Here is an 18,559-nt window from a genome sequence, read left to right as displayed (position 1 = left end):
AATTCAGGGTTGATTTCCTTTAGATTCGACTGGTTCAATCTCCTTGCAGTCCAAGGGACTCTCAAGCGTCTCCTCCAACACAGCCCTAGTAGGAAGCAAACAGAGGAGAAATATCCCAACCTCTCCCTGAGAGTTCTGTCATTGTCTCCCATTGGCCTAACCCAACCAGAAGCCAAGAAGGAAGGCTGTGTAGGAGATGCAACAATAGGGGTTAGCTTCCCAGGGCCTAGGACAGGGAGGTGCAGAAAATGGATTGGAGGTATGGTAGATAGAGAATTTTCAGCATTCATTTTTATTTCATATTTTTTTTAACAAGGAGAGAAAGAAGTTTGAGAATTTCATTAAACAGTACCCATGGGAATGTGGTACAAGTGTGAACATAATCTACTAAGCGTTTTATGTCAGAAAAGAGATTGGGAATTGCTGGGCTCTGAGACTGACTCCCAAGGTAGAAATATAAGTAACATTTTCCTCAGATAAATCTCATATGCTATCACTGAGCACAACTGGGTGCTATTTATAAATACATTTGAAAGGCAAATTTCTATTACGATTTAAATATCTGTCTTTAGAGGAGAGGTCCCCAGGGAATGTAGGCTCCATTTCCGATCCCCTGTCTGTCTTCTTTGCCATTGTATACCCAGCATCCAGCACAGTGCCTACCATTGTGAGTGAATTAATGGGAAGTGATCTTTCTGCATCTTAAATGTTCTCATACGGACTCAATGGATTCACATCCATTACAGAGATAATTAAAGTGACTTTGCTTATTATGTAAAACTCAAATAAATGATCTTAATATCTTGGTCAGATGGAAATATAGGTGTTTGCACCTTGATGGTAAAGCGAAGGGGTATAACTGTGAAGACGTATTATATTCAGTCGGCCAGGGAGTGGCAACAGATGCTGGTATTGTAAGCCATGGAGTCTGATCGTGGTCCCCTGTGTCAGTAGAGATAGGGGTGGGGTGGCAGTCATCTCTTACCTTTGCTGCAGACATTCCCTGCACATATCCATCCCCTCCTGCAAAGCTAGAAGGGTTAAAAAATCAAATATCTGAAATATATAGAGATGTCCTAAACTCCAAGTTTCTTCTGAAAGTATAGTATTCAAACTCATTGGAAATATTGGTATGCCTCAATTCTCCATGTTCTGGGAAAAGATTCTTAGTCATTTTGGTAGACATTCTGAGGATGCAACTAAACATGATTAAAAGGGAGTTGGGGGCGGGGAACCATTGAGTTTACTGTTTGCCCTAACCTCTGATAATGCCACAGCCTCCAGTAGAGTGGTGTGCTGTAGATCAAACAGCCTGTGATTATCTGTTGTGACTAACAAGTACCCCGAAGTAGAAGCATCTGTGGGGCTTGACACTCCAGCTCACTCATCATGGAGAAAGCCAATTGGAGAGGTCAGTTAATGTGTATTAACTGACCCAAGGGTCTAATCTCTCAGTCAGGAAAGTGCTATGGGTGATGTCTGTTGTGAGGCTGGGTGGGAGATAAAGCCTGTCAAGGAGGGCAATGATGGGTCAGATCCCTTGGCGGGGAAGGAGCTGCCCTTCTGCTGGGTCTTACAGACATGCCAACACAACGTCTAATGGAGGGAACTTCATAATGCGGCTGCTGCTCTGTGATCAATTATAAAGTGTGAGCAAGTTGTCCTGTGTATCCTGTCCTTTCTTGGGGATCACAGACAGGATTGGAGACTGTTGTTTTTGTGTAATTCAGAGAATTTTCCTAAGATGGATGGGAGAGTCAAGTTCCTTAGAGAAGAAGTAAAAGGGTCTTGCCTTCTCCCCAGAACTGAATAACCCAAGTGTCTTGGGCCAACCAATGAGGCCCTTAACAAACGGGAAGACCACCCACAGGGGCCACACTGAGATATTTGATGTGTCTCTATAATGAGGAACAGGAACTGAGGAAGCCAAGAGTCAAGGTTCTTCTGAGAGGGGAGCAGATCCAACCAACAATGAGCTCGTTTCAGATGGGTTAGGATGAGGACAGGACAAGCCGCCCAACTCCCAGCCCACTAGTGTCCTCCTGATGGGCTCTCCTCACCCCAACTCTCCTCCATTGGCCAATGTCCCCCAGAACCAGTCATAGGAACTATTATGGCAGAGTGTGCAAGCTGAAGCTCTACCTTCAGAGGGGCAGGAAAAGTGGGGGCTGCTGGGCACATACGGAGAGGAGAGACCTTGGAAAAGCAACCTGATGAACTTGTATGGACTTCCAGGCTCACCCCCAGGTTACACAGTCATGGATCTCATCCTGAACCAAAGTCTTGGAGAACTAATTCATAGTGTAGACCATCACCCGGGTTCCAGACTGGCTGGCAGATGGCACACACACACAGGACAGATCTAAATAGCACTGCAGAGGCTTTGTCAGCTGAACCCGATGTTAGATATACAACAGGTGGATCAGAATTTGTGGCCTTGGTGTTAGGCAAAGACCTTAATGACCTTGGGTTAGGCAAAGAGTTCTTAGACATGACAACAAAAGCACAACCCACAAAGGAAAGAAAGTAAAAAGGTCAATTGAGTCTGAGCAAAAGTAAAAGATTTAGGACTTCCCTAGTGGTCCAGTGGCTAAGACTCTCCACTTCCAGTGCAGGGGGTCCGAGCTTAATTCCTGGTCAGAGAACTAGATCCCACATGCTACAACTAAAGGTTCCATATGCCACAACAAAGATCAAAGATCTCATGTGCTGCAACTGAGTCGGCACAGCCAAATAAATAAATAAAATATTAAAAAAGAAAGAAGACAGACTACTGCAGGCTGTACAAGGGACAGTGGTACAGACAGCAGTCAGTGTAACCTCAGCGAACTTCCCAAACACCAAATGTACCATAGTAGATTCAAAGAAGAATGTCCCAGTCTTAAATAAAAACACTCCATCCCCCCCCCCTTTGTTTATAAAACCACCAACAACAAAATCCAGAGTATCAACCACTCATTTCTGTCTCACTCACCTCCTGGAAATTGCCTCCATATGCTGAGAACTGAAGTTACTTAATCAGTGACTTGCAATTTGTAAAGCTAAGCAGAGCATCCGAGGTTGGCTGTGATCAGTATGGGTGACAGTAGGCTGAGGGCTTTACATGGTGGTAGGAAGGGAGCCAAGTTTGAGAAGCAGTGTCATTGGGGGTTTGAGTTTTTGAACTATTTCTTTCCTGAGTTTCCTACAGCAAAAGACTGTCTTTGTTTTATTCTTCAAACCTTTTCGTTTTACGTTTTAATGCCCTGATATCAGATTTCTTGATGTTTTCATCTTTCCAGAAACAATAATGATAAATGTCTTGGAGTCAAGAAAAGTATTAGGTTTAACCATGAATCAAAGAGTCACAGTCCCACCCACTTTCTATCAACCTTCTCCAAAGGGTAAATCAGAATCCTTTAACAGAAAATGGAAGAGGATTGTCGATCTAACCTGAGTGGCTGTTAGATTGCTTGGGTGTCTAAACCATGACTTCCTCTGAGATAAAAACAAGATGATTAATTTCAGAGTCTCTCTCGGTGCCTCATTTAACTTTCCCCACTCTCCACCGATTCATAAAGCTCCCGCAAAGGGAGATGAAGGGCCCGGCTATCAAAAAATAAAAAATATAAATGCTCCTGGCTCACCGTGTCTGCATTGCTAAGTTCAATCAAGACTTTGAATTGAAATAACACAGAATCATAAAATTTCCAGACACCCGTGTCTGCAGGCTTTGCCTTGCTGGCTGCTCCTCCCCCACAGCATAACATAGTCACCCCAGCCATCACAAAAGGGATTCTTTTCTGCTACTGAAAAGCCAGAGATGCAGACTGCTCGCTCTACACATTCCAGATTGGGGGCTTTCCAGTGAAACTGCCAGCTCTAGGATCATGAGGGACCACCAGGCTGCCAGACTGTACAAGCTGACTTCAGTCTCAAGCACCCAGGTCCTCCTGAAATATGTTATTTTTCTGATCTTCCACCTAGGGACAATCATCCACTCATTAAATACATCCTAGTCAGGTCTGCTAGAATCTGTCTCCAGCCTATGTGGCTCCCCTGAGTTCCAGGGTATCATAGGCCCATGAGCTTGGATCCCCTGAACCGTTACGTCTATCCCATATCCTGACCTGATATTGATTAGTTTGTTTTGTTTTGGAATATAATTGCTTTGCAATGTTGTGTTAGTTTCTGCTGTGTAATGAAGTGAATTAGCTACATGTATACACCCCCTCTCTCTTAGACTTCCCACTCCCCCACCATCCCAGCCCCCTAGGTCATCAAAGAGCACTGAGCTGAGCTCCCTGTGCTATACAGCAGGTTCCCACTATCTATTCTACGCATGGTAGTGTATGATTAGTTGGTTTTTGACTTGAAGAAAACTGAAACTGATGTGGCCTGTTCCACGTCCTACATGGAACAGTGGGAAAGCACTCATGTTGGAGCTTACCAGACCTGGGTTTGAATTCCAGCTGTGCCGTTTACTATGTCATCTTTAAATTCACTAGTTTTCAGAGCTCATTTACAAAGTGGGAAGCATGCCTACCTCACTGAGCATCTTGAGGCTTAAAGAAAAGCAGCAAATAGGTTCATCGGCTTGATGATACAAACATCTTAAGACAACCCTCACCCTAAAAAGCAACAAGCAAGACTCATACAGAGTGAAGTAAGTCAGAAAGTGAAAAACAAATACTGTATATTAACACATATATGTGAAATCTAGAAAAATGATACAGATGAACCTATTTGCAAAGCAGAAATAGAGACACAGATGTACAGAACAAATGTATGGACACCCAGGGGAGGAAAAGTTGGGGGTGGGATGAATTAAGAGATTGGGATTGAAATAGTTACACTACTATGTATAAAATAAATAATTAGTGAGAATCTACTATATAGCATAGGAACTCTACGTGATGCTCTGTGATGGCAAAGAGGGGATATATGTATACGTGTAGCTGATTCACTTTGCTGTACAGCAGAAGCATAACACTGTAAAGGAACTGAACTCCAGAAGGAAAAAAACATAAACACAAAAGAAAACCAAGCAAAACAAACTCTGTTCACACCCCACCCCCTCTGACTTATAACTCTTATATCTTCTTTCCATGGAAAACCCTCCAGAGAGTAGTCTAGCCTCACTGCCACCAGTTCCCTTCTTGCACTGACTCCTGAATCTCCTCTGATCGACCAGAGTCCCATTCCTACCGTTCCATAAACATCTCTAGTGAAGGTCACGGATGACCTTCATGTTGCTAAATCCAAAGGTCAAATCTGATCCGTATATTCTTGGCCTTCCAGCAGCCCCAACACAGTCAGCCATGCTGTCCTTCTTGAAATGCCCCCTTCACTCGGCTTCTAGGATGGCACACGCTGCCATTCTCTGTGTCACCTCCTTTTCCATCTCCTTTGCTGAGCCCTCCTCACCCCTGCTGCTAAACCCTGGAGGGCCTTGATTCTTCTTGCCACTGGAATTACCCGTGCCCTTGGATTAAATACCTCTCTATGCTAAAGGCTCCCAAATGTATGCATCCAGATGTCTGCCCTGAACTCCAGACTCCTTTGACATCCCCACTTGGTTATTTATTTGTTTATTTTTATTTTTGACTGTGTTCAGTGTTCATTGTTGTAAGCGGGCTTTCTCTAGTTACGGTGCAAGGATTTCTCATTGCGATGGCTTCTCTTATTGTGGAACACAGGCTGTAGCCACACAGCCTTCAGTGTTTATAGCATGTGGGCTCAGCAGTTGCAGCTCTAGAGCATGGATTCAGTAGTAATGGCACACGGGCTCAATTGCCCCTTGGCATGTAAAATCTTCCCTGACCAGGGATCGAACCTGTGTCCCCTGCATTGGCAAGCAGATTCTTAACCACTGGACCACAAGGGAAGTCCTATCCTCACTTTGTTACTGCCACTGTGTCTTCACACCCTACATCCAATCTGCCAGCAAATTCTATCAAAACAAATGCAGAATCTGGTTTCTTCTCCCCTTTCCTCCTGGTTCAAAACACCATCATCTCTTGCCTGGATTAGTGCAAGAGTTTCCTCACTGATCGTCCTGCTTCTGGCCCTGCTTGCCCCACTTGACCAACACAACCAGAGTTACCATGTTACAATGTGAGACAGACTGTGTCACTCTTTTGCTCCCCCTTCAGTCTGTTTGAACCTATTTCTAGGGCAGGAATAGAGCTGCAGATGTAGAGAACAGACATGTAGATACAGTGGGGGAAGGAGAGGGTGGGATGAATTGGGAGATTAGCATTGACACACTACCAGGTGTAGAATAGATAGCTAGCGGGAACCTGCAGTATAACGCAGGGAGCTCAGCTCGGAGCTCTGTGATGACCTAGAGAGATGGGATGGGGTGGGGAGAGGCTCAGGAGGGAGGGAATATATGTATACTTCCAGCTGATTCACTCTGTGGTATAGCAGAAACTAACACAACATGGCAAATTTTTTTAAATGTTTAAAAATAAAAGGAAAAAACCCTCCGCGGTATGCCTATTGCTGCCTTTCCTTCTATTCTCACCTTCACCTACTGCAGCCAGGCCAGCTTCCTTGCTGCTCCTCACACAAGCAAGTACCTGCCTCAGGACCTTTGCATTTGCCATTTCCTCTGGGTGGAAAATCCTTCCTCCAAACACCTAAGGGTCCCTGTTCTCTTCAGGGGCTGAGAAATCTTCATTGACCACACTGTCTATAGTAGCATCTCCTTTCCTCCTGTCCCTTCCTTGGCCTTGCTCATCCCCCTTGTCCTGCCTTAGTTTTTCCCAAAGCACGCCTCACATTCTTTCATAAAATATGAAGGCTTTTTCTTAATGTATCATCTGTCTTCCTTCACCGAAAGATAAGTTCGTTCAGCAGGTTATGAAACCAGTGTCTCAGTTTTCTCATCTAACCAAATGGAGGAAAAGCCCAGTTTTCATGGCCACCTCCCAAGGACATTGTGGGAGGTGTTTAGTAATATTAAAATTGCTATCTAGGTGTAAGACATTAATTCTATCATCATCATTATTAATGAAGGTTCCAGGCTGTTCCTGCTTCTACCCTCTCTGGATAGCTATCTTCTGGGAAGGTTTTCCTTCTTTTTGCAATTGGAGAGGCAGCCTAAATCTTTCCTCATCTGTAACAGACAGGACAGCTGGCGATGAGGGGGCCATCTAGGCCAAGGAATGGGATGAGTGGCTCTGGACAAGCCACATTGTGCTTCAGAACCTTAATTTCCAAAATATGCCCCAAATGAGGTACATATAAGATCTCAGAGTTGATAAGTTCAAAAAATAATAGTTATGCAATTGCTCGCTCTATATAAAAGATCTAGGATAATGATGAGGTGCAGGGTGCTAGTGTGGACATGTTCTAGTTGTATAACCTGTGACCTTGGGTGCGTTATCTTACTCCTCTGTGCCTCTGTTTCTTCAAGCGTAAAGCAAGATGCTAATAGAACCCATCTCTTGGTATTGTAGTGTGGTTAACTCACCAGCACTTACAGCAGTATCTGGTGGTACCAATAAACGTTGCCTGTCTTTATAATTATTATATTATTATTTGTAAAGTATGAAGAGCCAGGCCAAAAAAATATTGTTTTTATGTTACTGTATATTCTTTTTATCTGGGGGCCAGTGAAAAGTGATTTAAAGGATTAAGGAAACTTCCTTTACACATTTATTGAATCCTAACTACCCACTAAGAGCATTTTAAAGAGATGTTTAATAACCAAAGTCAAATTTATGTACAAAAGACTTCACTCTCAGTCTTTTAGAATTCTTCTGATGTCTTTTGATAATTCTCTTAGGAAAGAATAAGTGACAGAAATCAGAAGATTCAAGAAGTCTGTGGTGTGAAGTGAGAGATAATAGGAAGGGTATGTGAGCTGAGCTTGGTTTGCACCCAGACTGTGATTAAAACTGCATTTCATGGGGGTCTTTTGCAAAGGGATTTGGGGGTAATCATTAGCTCTTTATAGGCATTCTTCTAAGTTGCTTCCCTTTTGTGAGTCTCAGTTTCCACATTGTAAATTTGAGAGTAATAATAACTGCCCTAAAAATAATAGCAGTCATTCTCTATTCCCCTCTCATCTTTGCTTTTCTAACAATCATAATTTAATGGCAGTTGTTCCAAAAAGCCAGGTCCTCTCTTTCCTCTGGGGCTGAGTTGTGACTTTTTTTGCACTGTTGACTCCAATCCCATCTTGCCAGACCATCTTCTCCCTCTTTTTCAAGGTTGTCCCTAGTTATATTCCACTGGGAGAGGAGTCCTTCCTATGTGTCCCTATAAACATACATCTGCACCATCAGAGCACTGACCACATGGTACAGAATTTGTTCCTGTATTTGTCAGTCTCTGTCATTAGCCTGCAAGCCCTCCTACCCGTTGGAATCTTAATACCTAGCACAATGCCTAACACATAAATGATACTCAGTACATAGTTCTTCCTCAGGAAATTTTATTTACAATTATTTAAAACACTTTCCCACATATCTTGGAAGAATTGTTATGCAAATAAAATGCCATAACAGATGTGAAAACATCTTAGAAAGCTAAAAGCACTATGAAAACCATATATATTAAAAATGAAATAGACCTTTGAGAAATGCCTTGATAACGTGTAAAGGAGAAAAAGAGGTAATTGCATCTGTCCTCTGTCAAAGATATAGCCGTTTTATTTGCCTTAAGTGATCATTTAACCCCTCTAAATAATAAACCCATTCTCTTAACAGAAATGTGTGCTGATAGCATCTACAATGCAAGGCACACGGCTGTGTGGAGAATGCAGAGAAGAACAGAGTGGAGGAGATAATCTTTGGGCACCAACAAGTCAAGGTAGAGAGTGTGGAGGCCCGAGACTCTGCACAAGAAGTGCAGAGGCATTTGTAACGTTTAGAGGAGGAAACGCTTCCTACCACTAGGGGAAGCAAAGCAGATTTTATGGAGGTGACTTGAGGGATGAGTACAAGCTGGACAGGTCTTCCTGACGGATTTTGAATGTGAAGGTGAGAAGGAGGCAGGGGGCCCACAGTGCTGAGCTGACAAGAGCAGGTTGAGAACTAAGTTTCAGAAAGAATGATCCTCACAGATCATGCAAGGAGGACGGGTCCAGAGCCTAGGGCATCAGTAAGGATGCTCCTGTAAGAGTCCAGGTAAGGACTGAGAGGGTCTCGTGTAGATGGAGGGCAGAGAAGGACAGGTACAGATGTCGTAGAGAAAGAAATGATTTCAGTTATATGTAGGAGGCCACTGGGAGGAAATTGAGGCATCAGGGTGGAACCAGGAATACGAGGGTGTGAGCACGAGGATGTCATGGCTCAGGAAAGTGCTGCCAAGTGGCCTCTGATTTCTTCCGTTTAGCAGTTGCACTCAGTGTATCTAATTCACCAGATCAGTGACTTGATTGAGACACAAGAAGGATGCTGCTGCAAAGGCAAGGCTGTTCATTTTTCATGCTTCAGCAAGCAATTGTTTCCCTTCAAGATGCCCTAGAAAGCAGACTCCATTCTGGGGTGGTCCTGCCCTGGTTCTCACTTTGCAATCAGCAGCTGCATCTGTTAGTTTGGGCAAGTGATTGATGGCTGAGGCTGCCTCCTGGGGCGGGGGTGGAGAGGGGAAGGCTGCAGCAGTTTTGACAAACTAGAGCACAGAAAAAACCCAAGAAGAAAGAAGATCCACAATTGTTCAGATCACTTGACTGCATTTCAGAGTCAAGGGCTTTGATTTCAACTGCTGGATGAACCAAGCAGGACAAGCCATTGAGCCAAAGCTGCTGGTTTTCTGGTTGTTATCTGTGTGGTCTTGTATGGAATGTGACACCTTCAAGTCCAAGGAGCATATTTTGAGATGCTGTAACAAGCCAAACTCCTCTCTGAGTTCTCTTAGAAGCTGAAAAGCCTTGTTCCTTTTATTTACTTCTTCACTGAAGTGAAGTGTTTTCCTGAAACTACTGGGTGCTAGATCAAATTCCAGGATGCCATCCAAAAAAGTGTATTGTGTCCTAAGGGTGGCCATGGTGGTCCTCCTTTAATAGAGTCATTAAACCCATAGCTATTAAGAGTCTACAGTGTGCCAGGCAGGCTTCAGCACCAGCGGTGAATGAAACAGAGGGAGAGACAGTTAACAAACAATAAACTTATAATTAGAAGTGCTAGGGTGAAAATAAAGCAGGGTGATAGAGACCGGGGCTCCTGGGGATTAGCTGGTCAGGGCAGGCTTCTCCAAGGAGGTGGAATGACTGGGAAAGGAATCGAGGGTGGATCCAGCTTTCAGAAGGACAGTGGAAATGGCATTCTGTGCAGAAGGAACGGCAAGTACTGGGACTTCCCTGGGGGTCCAGTGGCCAGTGGCTAAGACGCCGGGCTCCCAATACAGGGGGCCCGGGATTGATCCCTGATCAGGGAACTAGATCTCAAATGCTGCAGCTAAGAGTTCACATGCCCCAACTAAAGATCCTGTGTGTAACCAAATAATAACATTAAATTATAAAACAAAGAAGGAACAGCAAATACAGAGTCCTAAGGTGGAAACTTGGCATATGCCTGGAACAGCAAGACATCCTGTCTGCCTAGAGCACAGTGAGGCAGCAGATGGGCAGGGCAAATCAGAGGGAATGTCCAGGCCACCATGGAATCTGGATTTTATTCTTCCTCTGGTGGGACGCCACTGTGACTTTAAACAAAGGTTTGTCCTGATTGGATCCATGGTTTCCAATCCATCCATCCAAAGGCTGACTCTGGTGGTTTGGGGGATTGAGGTATGAGGGACACAAGGAGTAGATTTTTTGAACAAGAAATAGTCTGGAGTTTCAGAAAGCACGGTAGTGACAGCCAGAGATGTAGATCCTACTCTCAATCCTTCTACCTATCCATATGTGACCCTGGACTAGACCCTCTCCCCCGTCCAAGTTTCCTCATCTGTAAAATGATGGAGTTGGAGCAGGTTATATCCAGGATCTCTCGTCATTCACCCAGGTCTGAGCTGCAGGATAAAACCAGCGTGAGCAAGTATCCCTTAAGAGCTTCCTCTCCAGGCAGTCAGGGAACAGTGTCCTTCCTCTGAATGTCCATCATCTTCACAGCCAGTCCTGAATGTCCATCATTGTCACACTGTAATAATGATGAACTGGCAGCAGAGGAACAAAATCTAATGGCGTCCAGAGGAGCGTGTGTTTGCTACTCCTGCCCAGGTAGTCATGGCGCTCTTGTAAAATACAAGTTTCATAGAGCTGGAGCATTTTGAAGACCCATCAAGTCACCTTTCATTTGCCATGTGCCCCTGGGAGGAATATTTTTGGGGGGCTCAGACAATATAGAATCTGTGGGCAATGCAGGAGACCCAGGTTCAATCCCTGGGTTAGGAAAATCCCCTGGAGAAGGGAAAAGGCAACCCACTCCAGTATTCTTGCCTGGGATATCCCATGGACAGAAGAGCCTGGCAGGCTAGGCTAAACAGTGTAGGGCTAAACAGTCCACGGGGTCACAAAGAGTCAGACACAACTGAGTGACTAACACCTTCACTTTCTTTTTCAGGGGAGGGGTTACCAGGACCCCCTTCCTGCACTCAGAGCAGCGTCCATGCAGAACAATCCCTTGTCTGCAGATGCACCAACTGGGCACTGATTCACCTAACTGCCTACCGTCTTCCCTAGGTGCTTGTTCAGGGAGCCCCTTCCCATCATGCTCCACCAGCACATCCTCTGGGAGTCCCGCGGACGTGTTATCACCTGAACAAAGGCTTGGAGCCAGGCTCCCAGGGAATGTATCACTAGACTTACCCTCATCCCTTCCTCCCTGGAGAGGAGGAAAAGAAAGCACACCAGATGCTTCCTGAGAGGTGGCTTTCTTAGGAAGCTGCTTCATCTCTATTGTTTATGATGCTGTTGGCCTTCCTCTCATCAGATCAGATGTCTTTCTTTGGAACTAGATGATTTTTTGTTTGTTTGTTTTGGCTCTGCTTCATGGCTTGTATGATCTCAGTTCCCCAACCAGGGATTGAACCTGGGCCCTAACCACTGGACTGCCAGGGAATTCCCAGGACTAGATGTCTTAAAGTCATCCATACATCTACCCCTTTCTGTATTCCTGTAAACCAGTCCTAAATAGAGAGGAAGCAAGAATCCCATGGGTAGCATGGACATTTTCTTGGAGGAAGGATTTCTTGAGCCCAAACTTAAAGGTGGTCTGATTCTGAGGTATCGAAGGAATAGAGAGGGCTGACCTATGACTGCAGCAGTGGGTTCTAGAAACTGCCGAGAATCACTGGGAAACACTAGCTTTAATATCTCTAAATATTGGTCCTTAGAACAAAGGGTATTTCAACAGCAAGAGGTTGGTAATACCAAAGGTCACCCAAAGAGGTGAATTTAAATAGGTAAGGCTGAGCACCTAAGAACTGATGCTTTTGAAATGCGGTACTAGAGAAAACTCTTGAGAGTCCATTGGACTGCAAGGAGATCAAATCAGTCAATCTTAAGGGAAATCAACCCCAAATATTCATTGGAAGGAATGATGCTGAAGCTGAAGTTCCAATACTTTGGCCACCTGATGCCAAGAATTGACTCATTGGAAAAGACCCTGATGCTGGGAAAGACTGAGGGCAAGACAAGGGGGCGACAGAGGATGAGATGGTTGGATGGCATCACCAACTCAATGGGCATGAGTCTGAGCAAGCTTCGGGAGATGGTGAAGGACAGGGAATCCTGGCGTGCTACAGTCCACGGGATCGCAAAGAGCAACTGAACAGCAACAAATGGCCATTTTCAATTGATAATTTTCTTAATCATGGCTGCATTGTGGCAAGAGGATTACAAAGCAACCTGATTTATGTGGAAATTCTTAGGGAAAAAACATAACTCCAGTACAACAAAAAAAACTTTAAAGTCCGATAATATTTTCAGAAATTCCAAAACAAACACAGGGAAGTTGTGCGGTAAGAGAGTCTTTAGGATTAAATTCCTGGTCTCGTTCTTATTGTAAGTATTGTAACTGTATTGTACATTGTAACTTAATGCTTTACCATTCTGACCTCTCAGTAAAATTGCCTTGGCTCATGGTGTGGTCACCTCAACTGAGATGAACAGAAAACTCCCAGCAAAGAGCTAGCGCATAATAGGTGGCAGTTATCACTTGGAACTGCAGCCGCTCCCTTCGGGTGTCAGATTACCGCAAACTAGAGTTTTCCTTGCCATCGCACATCACCAGGGATTCAAAATCAGGATGCCTAGTTCTGGTGTGTCAGGTATCACCCGCAGGCCACAAACTCTGTTTTCCATCTCTGGAAAAAAAGGCTGTGCACTTCTTGTCTCGGTCAGACAGGTGTGGGAAATTATGTGTTTGTATTAAAAGTTCTTGGAGCCCTCGGGATGTAAGATAATATATAAATTCAGGCTACCTTTATCATCACTGCTCTATTTATGTGAACTGGATTTTGTTACTCAAGGTCTTTGGAAACAGACAGAAATAGAAATGTATGAAGACACCCTGATTTCCCTCCTTCGGAGGAATTTTTTTCTTGTTATGTGATTCAGCCAATTAAAAAAAAATGAACCCAGAGCCTACCATTTCCCTGGAGACTACTATTTCCAGAAATGATTTTGGAATCTGATGCCTGATGGATCTACAAAGCAAGCATTCAGGCTTCTGCCAAGAGCCATCCCCAGAGTGGTCTTGACCCTCTGCCTCTTCTCAGCAGAAGACAGTTTTGTGGATACATCCTTTAGACACCTGCCCAGGGCATCACTCCACTACTGACTCTGAACTCCTGGAGCACTTCTGGTCTTTGCCACTAGTGTTGGCACTCCCTGGGTTCTGCCTTGTCTCAGGGCTGAACTGTGCCATTTGCGTCTGGCCTACTTTGCTGGATTTCAGTGTGGTCACTTCTAAGAAAAACAATTAGTGTGTTTTCTCCCCCTTCTTTTCTAGAGATGTTGAGCAACATCCCCCTTCTTTTCCAGAGATGTTGAGCAACAGGTACCAAACCGGTACCCACTTTCTTCACGAACACAGTTCAAATATCGGAGGGAGGCTAGCAAGTGTTTGTAAACATAACAGATCCTCAGTGTGAGACTTTTACTAAGTAATTGACTAATTCATAATTATTTATTAACTCATTAAACAGAAATTAGCTTTTTAAATAACTTAATCAGCCACGGTAGAAAAATTATTCATGAATTTACTCAGCAGTCTTGTTCAACCTCACAGACATGTCATGTTAAGTCAGATTTTAGTTTAGACCACTGAGCTCCTCTGAAGAAGGTAACACTTTCGTACTCAGAAACAGGATTTGGTTTTAACTCTTCCAGGTTTGGGGGAATCTCAGGCTCAGAAAGCTGAGTTAATTACTATTATTTGGTTCAGAACACACTGTATTACCTTCAGCGCATGAAAGACTGTCACCCCTGCCATTGATTTATTTCATTTTCTTTTTCATTTTCATCTTTACTCCCTTGTTTTCATCCTACCTTTACATACCCACTCTAAAAGTTTTAGTCAATGTCTTTGAAAACAATAATTATTGATAACTCTGAGCAATATACTAGGGCCCTGTTCTAAGCATCTTTTACATACTCTTTCTCTTTTAATCCTCTCAACAGCACTGTGAGAAAAATTCTTTTTTATTATTATTTGGCTGCTTTGGGTCTTAGCTGGGGCACACAGGATCTTTGTTGCGTCATGCAGGGTCATTTGTTGCAGCACACAGATTGTCTAGTTGTGGCACTCGTGTTTAATTGCCCTGAGGAAGGTAGGATCTTAATTCCCCGACCAGGGATGGAACCCACGTACCCCTGTATTGCAAGGTGGATTCTTAACCACTGGACCAACAGCGAAGCCTTGATAAATTCTTTTGAGATAAATTCTTTTGTTGTTCTTCCTTAACAGATGAGGAAACTGAGACACAGATATATTAAGTAACTTACCCATGTAGCACATCCCAGAGGGAGAATTCACTCAGGCAACTTATGCAGGGAGCCTGAGCTCTAAGCACTCTGCAGGACTGTATCTACTATATATTTTAAAATATGTGTTGTTTTGTGTATTGATGTTTTTAAAGTCTATTTGAATATTATACTGCTATAGCTCTCCTTCTATATCTTACTGTTTTTCATTCTACATTATGTTTTTAAGATCTAAACAATTGCTAAATGTACCTCTCAGCTCAGTTCAGTCACTCAGTCGTGTCCAACTCTTTGTGACCCCATAGACTGCAGCATGCCAGGCTTCCCTGTCCATCACCAACTCCTGGAGCTTGCTCAAACTCATGTCCATCATGTCAGTGATGCCACCCAACCATCTCATCCTCTGTTATCCCCTTCTCCTCCTGCCTTCAATCTTTCCCAGCATCAGGGTCTTTTCCAATGAGTCAGTTCTTTGCATCAGGTGGCCGAAGTATTGGAGCTTTAGCTTCAGCATCAGTCCTTCCAATGACTATTTAGGACTGATCTCCTTTAGGATGGACTGGCTGGATCTCCTTGCAGTCCAAGGGGCCCTCAAGAGTCTTCTCCAACACCACAGTTCAAAAGCATCAATTCTTCAGCGCTCAGCTTTCTTTCTAGTCCAACTCTCACATCTATACATGACTAACCATAGCTTTAACTAGATGGACTTTTGTTGGCAATGTCTCTGCTTTTTAATATGTTATCTAGGTTGGTCATAGCTTTTCTTCCAAGGAGCAAGCGTCTTTTAATTTCATTAATTAAATTAATATAATTTCATTAATTAAATTTAATGACCTCTAGTTCATTGTTTGTTTGTTTTTTTTATAAATTTATTTATTTTAGTTGGGGGCTAATTACTTTACAATATTGTAATAGTTTTTGCCATACATTGACATGAATCAGCCACGGGTTTACATGTGTTCCCCTTCCTGGACCCCCCACCCACCTCCCTCCCCATCCCATCCCTCTGGGTCATCCCATTGCCCCGGCCCTGAGCCCTTGTCTCATGCATCGAACATGGAATGGTGTTCTGTTTCACATACGATAATATACATGTTTCAATGCTATTCTCCCAGAACGTCCCACCCTCACCTTCTCCCTCAGAGTCCATAAAATTGTTCCATGCATCTGTGTCTCTTATTCTGTCTCGCATACAGGGTTATCGTTACCATCTTTCAAATTCCATATATATGCATTAGTATACTGTATTGTTGTTTTTCTTTCTGGCTTACTTCACTCTGTATAATGGGCTCCAGTTTCATCCATCTCAGTAGAACCGATTCAAATGTATTTTTTTTAATGGCTGAGTAATATTCCATTGTGTATATGTACCACAGCTTCCTTATCCATTCGTCTGCTGATGGACATCTAGGTTGCTTCCATGTCCTGGCTATTGTAAACAGTGCTGCGATGAACATTGGGGTACACGCGTCTCTTTCAATTCTGGTTTCCTCGGTGTATATGCCCAGCAGTGGGATTGCTGGGTCATATGGCAGTTCTATTCCCAGTTTTTTAAGGAATCTCCACACTGTTCTCCATAGTGGCTGTACTAGTTTGCATTCCCACCAACAGTGTAAGAGGGTTCCCTTTTCTCCACACCCTCTCCAGCATTTATTGCTTGTAGACTTTTGGATAGCAGCCATTCTGACTGGTGTGAAATGATACCTCATTGTGGTTTTGATTTGCATTTCTCTAATAATGAGTGATGTTGAGCATCTTTTCATGTGTTTGTTAGCCATCTGTATGTCTTCTTTGGAGAAATGTCTGTTTAGTTCTTTGGCCCATTTTTTGATTGGGTCGTTTATTTTTCTGGAATTCAGCTGCAGAAGTTGCTTGTATATTTTTGAGATTAATTGTTTGTCTGTTGCTTCATTTGCTATTATTTTCTCCCATTCTGAAGGCTGTCTTTTCACCTTGTTTATAGTTTCCTTTGTTGTGCGAAAGCTTTTAATTTTAATTAGGTCCCATTTGTTTATTTTTGCTTTTATTTCCAATATTCTGGGAGGTGGGTCATGGAGGATCCTGCTGTGATTTATGTCGGAGAGTGTTTTGCCTATGTTTTCCTCTAGGAGTTTTATAGTTTCTGGTCTTACGTTTAGATCTTTAATCCATTTTTGAACAATGGATTAAAAGAAAAACAATAATACAGTATACTAATGCATATATATGGAATTTGAAAGATGGTAACGATAACCCTATATGCGAGACAGAATAAGAGACACAGATGCATGGAACAATTTTATGGACTCTGAGGGAGAAGGTGAGGGTGGGACGTTCTGGGAGAATAGCATTGAAACATGTATATTATCGTATGTGAAACAGAACACCATTCCATGTTCGATGCATGAGACAAGGGCTCAGGGCCGGGTCAATGGGATGACCCAGAGGGATGGGATGGGGAGGGAGGTGGGTGGGGGGTCCAGGAAGGGGAACACATGTAAACCCATGGCTGATTCATGTCAATGTATGGCAAAAACTATTACAATATTGTAAAGTAATTAGCCCCCAACTAAAATAAATAAATTTATTAAAAAAAAAAAAAAAGAACAGGAATATTCAACAAAATATTCATAGCTTTTCTTCCAAGGAGCAAGCGTCTTTTAATTTCATTAATTAAATTAATATAATTTCATTAATTAAATTTAATGACCTCTTGTTCATTGTTTGCCACAGAGCATTCCCTCGTACACATCCATCCCAGTTTACTCTTTCTCCCCCCAAGTTTACTCTTTAATTTCTTTAGTGATAGACACTTAGAATGTCTTCCGACCCCTAATCCTGAAACATTGTTGACATAAATATCCCCATAAAAGTCCCCTTACAGACATGGAACATCATTTGGAACAGGATTGTTGTTGTTTAGTTGCTAAGCCATGTCCGACTCTTTTGTGACCCCATGGACTGTAGCCCTCCAGGCTCCTCTGTCCATAGGATTTCCCAGGCAGGAATGCTGGAGTGGATTGCCACTTCCTTATACAGGGGCTCTTCTCAACCAGGGGACTAAACCAGCATCTCCTTCTCCTCCTGGCAGTCGGATTCTTTACCACTAAGCCACCTGGAAAGCCCTTGGAACTGGATTGCTGGGTTATAAAGTATGTAATGCCTGTTAGATTGATTTCTGAAATGGTGATACAAACTTGGTCTCAATGGTGATATCAGTGTAGAAGGTTCTCTCTTCTTTATTCTCATAATATTTATCTGCTTTTTGATTTTTACCAATTTGATAACTGTAAAGTGGTACACCTCTGTTGTTTTTTTGCATTTCTCTACTCACTCATGAAACTGAACATCTCTTTGTAAACTTACAATTTGTTTTACCTTTATGTGAATTGCCTATTCATAATGTTTGCCCATTTTTAATGCTGGATCTCCTATCTTGTTGTGTCCTAGGTACTAACTGTTGATTACTTTTAGAGATTGCAAATATGGCCTCTCAGTCTTCCCCCCATCAGTTAACTTTGTCTGTGGTGTCCTTTGTTGAATAGATTTACAGTATTGATATAAGTATGTCCATGGCTTTTTTTGACTTGTTATTTGAACTTTGGAATCTTGTTATTCCTCTAGACATATGCTTCTGAATATAATGGAGAAACTTTGTGTAAGACTTAACATTTATCACAGAGGGTTTTAAATATGCATAATTAAAAGCATAGCACT

General features: G+C 43.0%; 1 protein-coding gene across 8 annotated transcripts in view; it reads left to right on the top strand.

Annotated features, from left to right (window-relative positions):
- CALN1 (calneuron 1) overlaps window positions 1-18,559 on the top strand; it is a 693,518-nt gene that overhangs the window by 557,196 nt on the left and 117,763 nt on the right. The window contains exon 6 of one of the 8 annotated variants that reach the window (XR_014073438.1): window positions 8,700-8,802. The exons of the other annotated variants lie outside the window; for them this stretch is intronic. The gene's annotated coding sequence lies outside the window, so the exon portion shown is untranslated. The remainder of the gene's footprint in view (window positions 1-8,699; window positions 8,803-18,559) is intronic. 8 annotated transcript variants of the gene reach the window in all.

The sequence above is a fragment of the Giraffa tippelskirchi genome, chromosome 13 (genome assembly GCF_054371585.1).
Source record: "Giraffa tippelskirchi isolate mGirTip1 chromosome 13, T2T-mGirTip1v1.2.pri, whole genome shotgun sequence".
In the NCBI taxonomy this organism is placed as follows: domain Eukaryota; kingdom Metazoa; phylum Chordata; class Mammalia; order Artiodactyla; family Giraffidae; genus Giraffa; species Giraffa tippelskirchi.
This window is presented reverse-complemented; position numbering and strand designations above follow the sequence as displayed.